The 13,739-nt window shown below is 34.5% G+C and overlaps 1 long non-coding RNA gene across 1 annotated transcript in view; it reads left to right on the forward strand.

Annotated features, from left to right (window-relative positions):
• LOC144381116 (uncharacterized) overlaps window positions 1-13,739 on the forward strand; it is a 168,222-nt gene that overhangs the window by 36,898 nt on the left and 117,585 nt on the right. The gene's annotated exons all lie outside the window — the stretch shown is intronic.

Genomic DNA, 13,739 nt, shown 5'->3' on the forward strand with positions numbered 1-13,739 from the left:
TAAAGTTTTTATTCTTAAATCCTTTTTATAATCTCTTGCCTGAATATACTAGGAAGCCATTTTATTATACCTTACATCTAATTGATTACATTCATTTTTATGTTTCATGAAAATATCACAGCCTTTAAACATTGTTGAATGATTTCTATCCTATCCATTAAGATCAGGGAAGTCTACCACTGAAAGTCATATGTTTTACTCCTTTCCTTATAATAGCTCAGAAAAAGTGTGTTCTCCTAATATTACTTAAAATTTGATGAATATTGGAACATCTCTGGAATTTGTTTTTCTTTTGATAAGTTTTAATTACACCACTATCATTTCAGCCGCCACTATAAGCTAATGTTATAAAAAAGAGAATTAACCAAGATATAAGACCTAAAGAGATCTTAAATTTTGCAAATTCCATGTTAAGATAATCAAATAATACAGATTTTAATAGCTGCTATCAGCCTCTATTTATGGCAATTTATTCTAAGATCAGAAATCATGAATCAGAAAGTGTTAATTACTACCTTCAGGATTCACCATTAAACTAAAAATATGAAAGAAAACCATGTAACTTTAATACTAATTCCATACAATTCTATACTATCAAATAAATGTAATCCGTTAAAAATCAATTTAGAAACAAAATTAAAATGACTAACTGGGAGAATGTGTACAGCAAATATGAGAAACAGAGTTAAATCCTATGACACAAAGTACTCATTGATTAATATGAAAAATACTAGCACGCTGGAAAAGCAAACAGATGATTCATACTAATTGTGTGTCCACGTGTGTTGTGTGTGAACACATAAAAGTACAAAAACATAAACAAAAACATGCAGAAATACTCCCTAGGGAGAGAGAAAGGGGAAAGGGAGAATAGAAGACGTTTCAAACTTAGCTATCATGATCTGTTTCAAAAGTAAATAAATCAGTAACTGGAGCTAGTATCATAAAATTGTTAACATTTGTCAAACTTTGCTGGAGGGTTCAGGAGAGCTTATTTTCTGTACCTTCCTTATGTTCCTTATCTTTAAAATAATTTGTAATATGAAAATAATCATCACAGAATTCACAAAAGAAATTACTAAAAAGGCAAATAATTAGTAAAATCATTGATTTTTCAACATTACAAATAATCAAAAAATGCAATTAAAGGAATGATAAAAATAGGCAAAAAGTTATCAGAGATTTTAAAATGTAGGATATTCAATGTTAACATGGGTAGGATGACAAAGTCACATTCATACAATGCTGTGGGAGTGTAAATTGGTGTAACCTTTCTGAAAATCCATTTGGCAGTAGGTATAAAGAGCATGAAAATGTTCAGCTCATTTTGATCCAGTAATACCATTTCTGGGAATCTAGCCTAAAGACAAAAGACAAATGTGAAAATATATATAGGCACAAATATGTTGATCATTTCTTCATTTATCTATTTAATGAATATCTATAGAGCTCCTACTATGTGTCTCACTAAGTCTATAATAGGCATCAAGACAAACAAGGTCTCCATTGAGTTTTTCCATTGAAGCATTTTTCTAATACCAAGAAATTGAATACAACTTAACTGTCCAACAGCAGGGGAGATATTTTATATAGATAGATACAGATGTAGATGTGGATATATATATACGTACATACATCAGTGGGAAAATTATAATCTTTGATAGCAAACAATCACATGTATTGAGCAGTTACCATGTGCTAGGACCTATTTTAATCATGATTACATGTATCATCTCATTTAATCCTCACAGCACTCCCATGATGTAGTGTATGTATTTCCTATTCTTGCTATAACAAATTACCATAACTTGTAATGGTTTAAAACAACACAAGTTTCTTTTCTTACAGTTCTGGAGGTCAGAAGTCCACAATGGGTCTCACTGGGCTAAACTCAAGGTATTGGCAGGGCTGTGTCCTTCTGGAGGCTTTAGAGATAATTTGTTTTCTTCCCTTTTCTGGATTCTTTCTAGCCTTGGTTCGTGGCACTCTCTACATCTTCAAAGCTGGAAAGGTCAGGCTGTGTCCTTTTCACATGACCACAACTCCTGTCTCTCTCCTGCCTCTTCTACTTGTAAAAATGCTTGTGGTTACAATGGGTCTACCTGGCTAATTCAGGATAAACTACCCACACTAGCTAACTAGCAAACTTAGTTCCATTTTCAGTCTTAATGCCCCTTTTCCATCAACCTAATATAGCCACAGGTTCTGGGGATTAGGACATGGACATTGTTGGAAGGCTATACCATAGATAGGTTCTATTTTTTTAATCTTCCTTTTGGATAAAATAAACAGAGTAAAGAGAAGTTCATTATTTTGTTCATTATTTTGTTCAAGGTCATACACTTATTAGTGAGAAATCTGGTATTCAAACCTGGCTAAGCAAACCAAAACCTGGCCCTTAAGCACTATGTTGTACTTCATAATCACTATGTTGCCAATGTTAAATCCTCTATAATAAAATGAAGTGTCTCAGAGTAAAGATCTGTTGTTAATAGCATTTACCTCTCAGTCCTGATCATATGGATAATTTTTATTCTGCTTCTTTATATGTTTTTGTAATTTTCACAGTTTCTTCAATGACTATAGTTATGTACTCTTCTCTTATCAACTTGATTAAGTGGGGAACTATGCTTTCCAGAAGCCCTTTCCCTTGGTGGTTCTATGTTCTAACTGACCAAAAGTAATATGTGTGTTCTGGAAGTGGAAGCAAAGCACAGGCATTATACCCTGATGGTCATTATTGGCCACAGGCAATGAGAGATAGAGGGCTGCAAGTGGTTTCCCATTTTTTCCTTTCTCTTCCCATCTCTGTGTCTAGTTCTCCTTCCTGACTGACAAATCTGGCGAAAATCAGCCCTAGGCTCACCACCAGATGTTTTACAGTGAACTCACAGAGAAAACAGAAAGAAGCAATAACCTTGCGTAGATTTCTACACCTGCCTCCTTTTGTGACCCCAGTTCTGCAGCTGGATCTGCATAGCTTCTAGATTTCCATGTACGAACCAACTCATTCACCTCTGACAGGGACGGTTAGGTAATTTTCTCTGAAATTATGATTCCTTTATTTTTTTTACTTTTACATTTCTAGCTTCTCTCACAATTGTGGAAGTCCTAATTTCTATAATACATTTCTTTTTCCCAATACATAACACATAGTGCTTCTGCATCTCTGATTGAATACTGACTGATACAGTTATTGGAATCAGAACTGGGTTGATTTTCATTAAAAAAAAAAATGAAGACAGAGACATTCACTTTGAGACTGGTAGTGGAAAAAGGCTGCAAGGACACTTATGGGGTCAGTGAAGACTTAAAGGATAACATAGAAATTATTATTGGAAGCTGGAGGAAAGGGAGCTCAAGTTATGTATTGGCAGAAATATTAGCCTTACCTGTGATAACAGGGAAAACAGAAAGGTTACCTTAGGAACTCATTGATCTGGTAAGGAGAAGGTTGCAAATGCTAACTGGCTTCTTCTAACTACATATGGCAAAATATGAGAAAAGAGATAAAATTATGGAGGAAGTGTTTACTTTTTAGCAGAGTTTAGAGGGACTATAGAGTTAGGTGAGGGAAAGTTGACCATCTAGAATAAGGATCACAAAGTAAGAAATGGCCTCAGGGTAATGATCAACCCAGCAACCTACTAATAAAATACCATCTCAGTTTAAAGATGGAGTCAGGAATGCAACTTGAACCCTTTATTGAGACTGGAGATTGATCGAATGATATTCCTCACAGACCCTCTCCACTAGACAAAGATGACAACAAGGACAACAAAGCTGTAAGCTCGCCTATTAGACCCTTTTTCCTGGAGGATTTTTAAGGGTGCTATACCACGGCACCCTGACTCTCAGCCCAAGACAGAGAGCCACCTATTTCAAAGACATTTGTGATGTGCTTTTGTCTAATAAACATCAATAATATTCCTGAGAAAACAACAATGGTTTTAGGACAATTATAATTCTGGAGACACTGACGCCTATATTAAATGAAAAAGGGTCAATTCAAAAGAAAAATATCATAGCGTCCCAAACTTTCTACAGGCAGAAAGCAGGGTGAAAAAGTTAAAAAGGTGCCAACATGGGCCATTTCCTATGGAAAAGGAAAGATGCTTAAGAGTGTGAAGCCAATAAGCTGGAGAGTAGAGTTTAAAACCATAGAAAACAGCTCAAAGAAAGCAGGACTGGGCTCTAATTAAGGAACTGGCATTGATGTCCTGGCTGGATTTCAGAACTGTTATGGACTGGTTACTACTTTCTCCTCTTTCCCCCTTTCGAGTGGGAATGCCCATTGAAGTTTTCTTGCTACCATACATTCCCTAAGACTATCTTGCTATGAGTATGCTCAAGTTAGTAAGAAAGTGGCTGGGTGAGCCCCCCAGCCATGCCAGGCATTCCAGTCAGCATCTCCAAGAACATTGTGGAGAAGAACCAGGGAATCCCACAGACATGGAGAACAGAGGCCCCAGGCAAGCCATCCCAGTCATCTCCAGATGTTTGAGCCACTCCAGTTGAGACACAGACATTGTGTAGAAAAGATAAGCCTCTTTGCTATGCCGTACCTGAATCCATGACCCACCAAATCATGAATAAAATAAAATAGTTGTTGTTTTATTCTATTAAGTTTTGGGATGGAATTAACATGTAATCATGTAATATAGAATTGAAACAAATATGCACTAATCTTATAATTCATATAAATAAATAAAACAAAATTGTGAATGTCTCTTTTCCCCATTGGCTAATTTAGTAATGTAAATTTAAAAACTTAGAAAAGTATACATCTTAATGTTACTAATCAAAGGATGTCACTTGGTCTGTAATTCAAATGCTGCCTCTCCATAAGCTTCTGTGGGGCCTGAAGGTGGAAGTTGCCTTCCCTTCCTCTTTTCCCCCATAACTCTTAAACATTTATACCATTCATCTGGCATTCCCTCTAAATTTCCCTGTGAGATGGGCATAAGAGATTTTATTACGGAAGTTAAGGTACTAAGCCCTGTATTGTAGAAGATGAAAGATATATATGGTATTGTTCCTGCCCTCAAGGAACTCAACGTCTTACAAGCTAGTCAGATGATTTGTATAAGGAAATATATGACTGTGATATAAGAATGACCAAATTTTGTTCCATAAGGAAATTCAAATTATGAGGGCTTAAAGGGGAGAGTCTTTTTGCTAGAGGATAGAGATAAGTGTAAATATAGGGGATATAGCTTGATAAAAATAGGATTATTTTTGGCCCATTCATTTGTGGATTCCTCAAATACCTGTCAGAATTTCAAAAAATACAGAAGCTCAAGAATTGTTGAGTAGATATTGGATGGGTTTCCAATTTCTGTGTACTATAATGTTAGAAATGAATCATTTGATTATCTCTTTTCCTAGAGTAGTAATTTGACAGTAGTGTTTTTAGGGTTTTTGTTTTTGTGAAGTTTTTTTGCTACCAATTGCTGTGAGATGCAGAGTTTACATATAAAGCCCTCATGACAGTTTTAGATAAAGTAACTATAAAAGCATAAGTTATTAGATTTAAAAAAAAAAAAAGAGTTTACTGATATTTCTCACGCAGCAATGTTTTTGCCATGTACCTAGAGAAACAGGGTCAAATGGCTTCAACATGAAAATCCATGCAGTTTGTTCAAGATATTTTGACAGGTTCTGCATTTTCTCATGATGTTATAAATTGTAATGTTTATAACCATCAGGTAAATGAGAAAAGAGGGAAAGAAAATCTAATTCAGCATAGAGCTCTTAAAAACAAAAGAATGGAATAAGGTCCTTTATGTCACTGAGATAAATTGTTACATCCTTTTATGTTCTACATCATGGACTTTGAACACATTCACAACTTGTATGTGTCATATGGGCATGAGCTATTTCTCATCCTCCTACTCAGACTTCCTTCCTAATAGCAAGTTGTTCCAAAATATCTTGTCAGCAAGCTTTTGCTGATGCTTGAAGACAAAGTTGATTCTGAAACCCTTTGCTCTTTGCAAAAGAAAGAAAAATAATCTTGTTTTATTTCCAGTGTTAGAATATAAAGTAGTATCATGGATGATTTCAGCATTTTATGAGTGCTTAAATTAAATGCACATAAAACACAATGGCCTATTCTTGATAAGATTTGAATTGTAAAATGGATTCTGCATAGATAGGAAACATTCCTCAAATTCTTGGTTTTCTTGATTGTTTTTAGATCCTTTTTTATACAGTCTATTTGTATGTTTCTAGTTAAGCAAAACTATTGATAATTATGATGTCTTTGACACATTTTAGAGAAAAACCTCAATGTACTTAATACAACCGCATTTACTTAAATCAGAGATCGGTTAAAAAAAAATTCACCAACCCCAACCCCAGTTCATTTGAAAATTGAAAAAGGCTGTGATAAAACTTCAGCCCAGAAACTGAGCATGGCTTATCCTGACCATTACTTAGGCCTCAGAGAAATCCATAACCCCACCCTCAAGAGTGGAGACAACATCCCTACTAAGTCAGCCCTTACTGCCTACAGTTTAGTGTTAGACCCCAGTGTCTAGCTCCGAAACATGACCAAGGAGTAAAGGTTGGAACCAATAAACCACTCCCTCCGTGCTGACTGATGGCCACATTCTACATTTGCAGTACTTGAGCTGGAATTTCCAATTCAAGGCCATCAACTAGCTAGGAATAGAACACACACACATTTGTGGTGTTCATAAAATATCTCTAACCTACAAAGAAATGGTCAGCAAGGGACAGGAAAGATAGTCAGTCATATACACACATACACATTTATGCTTTTCAATACATTTACTTTTATGTTGGTGAATCAAAAAGAAGTCAATGGAAATGTGACTAAAGATGAAGATCAATTAAGCAAGGTTCTGAAATTAGTAATAATGTGCAAGTAAAGATGTGACATTGGAAAGGGTAAGAGTATCTCTTGCCTGAGGCAAGAGAGAAGAAGATCTGGATGAGTTAAAAAGAAATTCTGATGTAGAGAGAGTAAGTCTTCAACTTTCCTTCAACAACTCTGATCAGAAGCTAACTCTGATCTCAATAAAGAAGTGATTCTGATTGTCTGTAGAACAAAGGGAAGGTGGAGCGTGGCTTTGGGGCTCTGGGGATATTGGAGAGCACTGAAACATTAGAAATATATAAGGCAAATGATGGACATAGGAGGCTCAGAAATGATTTAGAACAGTAGTATAGAATTGTCAGTGAGAAGAAGACAGGTGTGCAACTCCCTAGGAATTGTTTAGTGAGGGTTCATTAAGAAAATGATCAAATTGAAGGTAAAGTCAAGTTTCTATGAAAGGCAGAATAATGGAAAAGTGTTTGATGGCATAGAAAAATGAATTCACAAGATTGGGAAAAGATGAGAGTAAAGGAGCATTCAAGGTTGAAGTGTGTCTAAGGAATCAAGTGTGACTTTGATAGGAATCCACGTATCACTGGGTAAAGCAGAGCATGTTTGACTTTGACCTTTGGTGATCATTGGAAGTAAGGAACTGACAGATATTGGAGTTGGGGAATAAACTAGAAGGCCATAGTAAAACAGAAAAACAGGATATGTAATCTTTGCTGTTAGCAGAATTTGTAGCTTTTAAAACCACAGAGGCCTGACTGGGGACTAGGATGTTGGTGTGATCTTATAAACTTGCTTCCTCTGCTTGGTTCTGTTGCTGATAACAGCTTCATGTTGGACGAGCGATTGTTGGAGGACAACCCCTCCGCACATTTGACTCCTACATGCTGAGCTCTGATATGAAGACAGAGGATGTTAGGTGCAAGAGATCCTAGGCCACCTTGCTCCAGGAATTATGTTGAATGAATGAGCTATGTGAAATTAAATAACTTGGCAGTTTATTGGTGAAGTGAAGATTTGCAAACTATAGCATTATATCAAGTTGTAGAAATCAGGGCCTGAAATAGTCAGGACAATATTGCACAATTGCTGACTCAGGAGGGCCTCAACTATTTCCTTCCACCAAACAGAAAAAGCAGCGACTAGTTTTCATCCTTAAACCAAAACATGCATTATAGGAATGCCTTTCTTACTGATCAGTCTACTCCTTTTTGTTTTAGAACATCACATGATGGTATAATTTAAAGAGCACTAGATAGGAAGGTAAGAGTGTTCATCCCCTTAAATTACCAAATTATCTAATCTTTCCATATCATAGTGATGTCAGAAATGGGATGATCCCTATAACCCTTTGAGAGTCAACATAATCATATTTGGGTGTTAGATAATTTTGACACTAGGATGGAGGGTGGGTTGGTAGAGGTTACAGAAAGAACAGATTGGAAATAAATCAAGAAATTGGTTAAAATCTAGTGAGAACTGATTGTCTATGAACAGACAGAATATGTTTAGGGAGATTAAAGTTTGATTACTAATCAGATATGAAGCATATGATAAGGTAAGGAGAGGAAGGTAACCAGGATGAAAGCAAAATCTCTGGTTTAGGTGGAGATGCCCTTTCTGAGATAGGGAACATAAGGTGAGCATGTGTGAGAGGAAGGATTCAAATTCACTTTTTGGCATGTTGACTTTGTATATTCAATTTTAGACATGTTAGAGATATCCAACAGACAGCAAGATAAATAGTTCAATAGATGACAGATAGGTAGATGATAGATAGAGAATATGTTCTACTTTATAGAGAATATGTTATCTATCTATCTATCTATCTATCTAGGAGCTCAGAGTATACATAATTCTTAAAATTGTGGGTCACCCAGGGAGAAAATAGAGTAAAAGCCCAGACAACATATTTTAATTTTAACATATTTGCAATTTTAAGGTATAAATGAACAAGGAGCAGTAAACCAAGGGCTATCTTAACACAAAACATCATTTGAAAAAGAAATTATTGTATGCAAGCAATTGGCATTTAATGGATTAGTTTCCTCACAGTTGTTTGGGCATGTAAATGCTTACTTACCAGAGAAAAAGGAGCAATGTTCCCCTGTTTGTACTGTGTGTGCATGTGCACATGCAAGTGAGAGGATGCAACAAGAAATGCTGTGTATCTCTGTGTATATATGCTGTGTATTTAGGTATTCATAGCATTCTTGTGAACAAATACATGTGAGGAAATACTAAAATTTGGTTCTTATGGGCTAAGAGGAACGCTAGTTTTTGGATGATGAGGAAGGAAATGTTTGTTATGTGGGTCTGATTACTTTGCTTATAGTTCTGCTTCTAATGGGGTGTAAAGTTAAAACTACTCAAAGAATTTCTATTCAATCATATAAAGGTTAGAAAGCATGCTTTTCCAGGGAAAGACCTTCTCGACAGTAAGTAACTTAAAAATTCAATTGTTCTAGTTCGTGTGTGTGTGTGTGTGAAATTAATGTGTGTACACGTACATTACCCACACACATTTTGTCACCAGTGAAAGGAAAAAAAAATTTGAGTACAATGATCACAGTGAAACTCTTAAACCAAAAGAACTATAACCAAAAACTGAAATAAATGATTTATGGTTAAATAATCAATATAAAACTTAGTAGTGTTTCTCCTGTCATGATATAGGTTTGAAAAATTTGATTAATTTTGCATAAGCTTAATGTGTCAATTCTTTTTTTAAAAGATTTTATTTATTCATTTGAGAGAGAGAGCATGAGCAGAGGGCAGAGGCAGAGGGAGAAGGAGACTCCCTGCTGAGCCGGGAGCCCAACATGGGGCTCAATCCCAGGACCCTGCAATCATGACCTGAGCTGAAGGCAGATGCTTAACCATCTGAGCCACCCAGGCGCCCGTGTCAATGCTTCATAAACTGGATAAGTTAGTACTGAAAATTATATTGAAAAGAACCATCATTTCTCCCTCTCTACGTTTATATCTATGATTATATATTCTTGACATTTACACTAAACTTGGATCATCCTTTTCGTAAGCGCGACCATTTAGTGAATTTTATGCTTGATGTTGCCTAAAAACTATTCAGAATTCTTCTCTAAAGAAATAGACATTCCTAATGGCAACAAATTGAATATGTAATACAAGAATTTTAGGGTAGGAGCTCAACAAATGACACTCATATTTGTCCCTTCCTTCTGAGTTTGTAACTACTTGAGAACTGACGAATGGAGCACCAAATATTAATTTTATTATTGATAAAGTTTATCAGAGAGAATGACTTTTGATCTGTGACCAAATGAGTTAGCTAAATTAATTAATCAGATTTGAATGGATAAGAACTGATACTCCCAGAGAGATACAGGCTGCTCTTAAGAGCTTAACCAGAGTGCAGAGAGCAGAAAAGAATGCATGTATCAGAGTGTGGCTCTGAAAAAGTGCACAAAGTACATTCAATTATATTCAGATTTTCTCTTAAACTCATCCCTCAGGTAAATCACTCCAGTTTCAGTGAATGGAGAAAAAGGAAGGAAGGAGAAGTATGGCAGTTATCCCTCTCATACTTTTCCTTTCTGGTGAAGTGGAGCAGAAATTTGCTTTCCTCTATGAAAACATAGGCAGTGTAAAATGCATCCCTATTTCACAGGTAATAAGCAACAAGGACACATCTATCATTCACTGTATACAAAGTCCCTTGTATTAAGCGGATGATAGAAATCAATGTAGTGTCATGGGGAATCAGGTCAATTCTATACTTTCAAAAATATTCAACTGCAGTTTCTTTTCATTGTTCTAGCTCGTTTAAATTAGTGATTCTCATCTTTTTTTTTTTTTTTTTTTTTGCTTCAGGTATTTTTATGTGTCTATTTGTCACTCTTATTTAAAGCTTATAAACCTAATAAGGATTTTTATGGACACATAATCAAATTTCATTTTTCATATATCTATATTTAATGCACTTATGAAATGTTGCTTTTAACTTATCTGTCCCTGCTTTATTCTGTTTTAAAGAGTCACTACAGACAACTTTCAGTGCATTTTTTATTAAAAAAATAATTGACATATAACATTGTATTAGTTTTGGGTATACAGCCTAATAATTTGATATATAATATATATTATATAATACAGTGACTTGATATATATGCTGTGTAATATATGTTAATTGTATATTTATATATAATACATATTATGAAATGAATGCCACAATAAGTTTAGTTAACATCCATCACTACAGAGTTACAATTTTTTTTTTCTGTGATGAGAATTTTTAAGAACTTTTTAAAGAACTTTTACTCTCCTAGCATCATTTGGAGATACAATACATTAACTATTGTCACAATGCTGTATATTACGTCCTTGGACTTATTTATCTGAAGTTTGTAACTTTTGACCACCTTCACCCACTGTGCCCACCCCTTAACCCCCTGCCTCTGGCAATGATCATTCTGTTCTCTGTATATGAGTTTGTTTTGTGTTGTTTTCATTTTTGATTCCATATATAGGTGAGATCATACCGTATTTGTCTATCTAAATTTCACATGCCATAATGCACTTGAGGTCCATTCACATTGTTGCAAATGGCAGGTATTCCTTCCTTTTTATGGCTGAATTATATATATATAAATATATATGTATAAGAAGTATATATGCATATATACATATATAAATATACATACATAAATATATTTATATATTTATCCATTCATCTGTTGATGGACACTTAGGTTGTTTCCATGTTTTGGCTATTATAAATAATGCTGCAGTGAACATGGGGGTACAGATATTTTTTTTCAGTTAGTGATTTCACTTTCTTCAGATAAATACCTAGAAGTGGAACTGCTATATCAAATGGTCATCCTATTTTTAAATTTTTGAGGATCCTCCGTATTGTTTCCATAGACTACACCAATTTACATTCTCACCAACAGTGCATGAGGGTTCCCTTTTCTGCACATCCATGCCAACATTTTTTATTTCTTGTCTTCTTAATAATAGTCATTCTAACAGGTGTGAGGTGATATCTCATTGTGGTTTTGATTTACATCTCCCTGATGATAAGTGATGCTAATTAAGCACCTTTTTATGTACCTATTGGCCATGTGTATATCCTTTGGAAATGTCTACCCAGATCATCTGGCCATTTTTTAATTGGATTGCTTGGGTTTTTTTTTTCTATTGAGTTGTATGAATTCTTTATATATTTTAGATATTAATCCCTTATCAGATATTTGATTTGCAAATATTTTCTCCCATTCAATGGGTCGCCTTTTCATTTTGTTGATGGTCCTTTGCCGTACAGAAGTTTTTTAGTTTGATATAGTCCCAGTTATTTATTTTTCCTTTTGTTGCCTTTGTTTTTATTGTTAAATCCAAAAAAATCATTGCCAAGACCAGTATAAGGAGCTTACTGCATATGTTTTCTTCTAAGAGTTTTATGGCTTCTGGTCTTTGTTCCCATCTTTAGTCCATTTTGAGTTGATTTTTGTATAAGGTGTTAAGATAGTGATCCAGTTTCATTGTTTTTTGCATGTCACTGTCCAGTTTTTCTGACACTATTTGTTGCAGAGATTATCCTTTCCTCATTGTATATTCTTAGTGTCTTTGTCAAATGTATTTTTATAAGATCTTTATCAAAGAAAGTTGACCCTCTGATTAATGATCACCTGAATGATAATTTTTTTTTGTAGGAATGAAAGATGGAAGTGTGTTAAGAGGGTAGTATTTGAAAAGAAGAGAAAAGAGTTTGGATAGGACCATAGTTAACTTTGAAGGAGATGATTAAAAACTCTTCTTTGTAAAAAAAAAAAAAAAATCTATATATTTAAAGACACCTAAAAATAAGCAATGTAATCATGTTTACCCCAGTTTCTAAAGATACTCTAATTAGTAAGTTAAAGGTAGAAATCGTACTACATAAAACATCTAACAGCTCATTCTTCCTGTTAATGTTACTAGATTTAATATTATTACTATTATGTGGAACTTGAAACTCTACCCCAGGGGGGAAAAAATGCCATGAAAATCTTAGTTTTGTGATTGAATCGCACAATTAACATAAATTTATGATGCCAAAAAGGCAATATTGTTATGGATCAGTGAATTGGCCTTATTAACATTTCTATTTAAATTAAAAACTTTCATAAGATTGCTTTAGCATTTTTATCACTACAATTTATATAGAAATTTAGAGGAATCAAGTGATGATCACAGATTTCATGAAAGACCTTCAGATTTCATAAAAGTGGAGATAACACCTGATCAGTTTTGTTTACCAGTGTATTCTTTATGCTGAACACACAGTAAGAATACTGTAAAGTTTTGTTGAATACATGAATAGATTAAGAAACTAGGGGTAGCTGACAATAAAAAAATAGCCTCTTCTTCTTAGAAGGACTTATTAATTTGTAATAGGGCTGAAAATTACTGATCTTTTCAAGAAAAAGGGAAACATACAGGTTTCTTTCATAATTGTATTATGTCCAAAGAGGCCAAATTTTTATGATGCACTTGAAAGCATTTTTTTCCTAAATAGTATAAATTTGGCTTTAACAAATGAAATGGTGTCTTAAAAGTTCTCCCATTCCTTATTCCTAGAGGATATTTTAAGTAGATTAAGGAGTGGGGTGATAACAGTTATTAAGCATAGAATAAATGAACTGTTGACCCACTTTTATGGGGAACCAGAGACATCTTTTCATGTGCATTTTAATTTGTTTAGATTGTCAGTGAACACTAAAGGAAAAAGAACAAGAAAGGCAATACTGTCTTCACCAGGCTCTGAGTTTGGGAACAGATAAAATAATATCAATTGGGGGATTTCCTACCTTTTAGGATAGAAAAGATGTTGGAAGTGTAACCATAATGACCCTGGGGTTATTTG

Source organism: Halichoerus grypus, chromosome 2, assembly GCF_964656455.1.
Source record: "Halichoerus grypus chromosome 2, mHalGry1.hap1.1, whole genome shotgun sequence".
Taxonomy (NCBI): Eukaryota; Metazoa; Chordata; class Mammalia; order Carnivora; family Phocidae; genus Halichoerus; species Halichoerus grypus.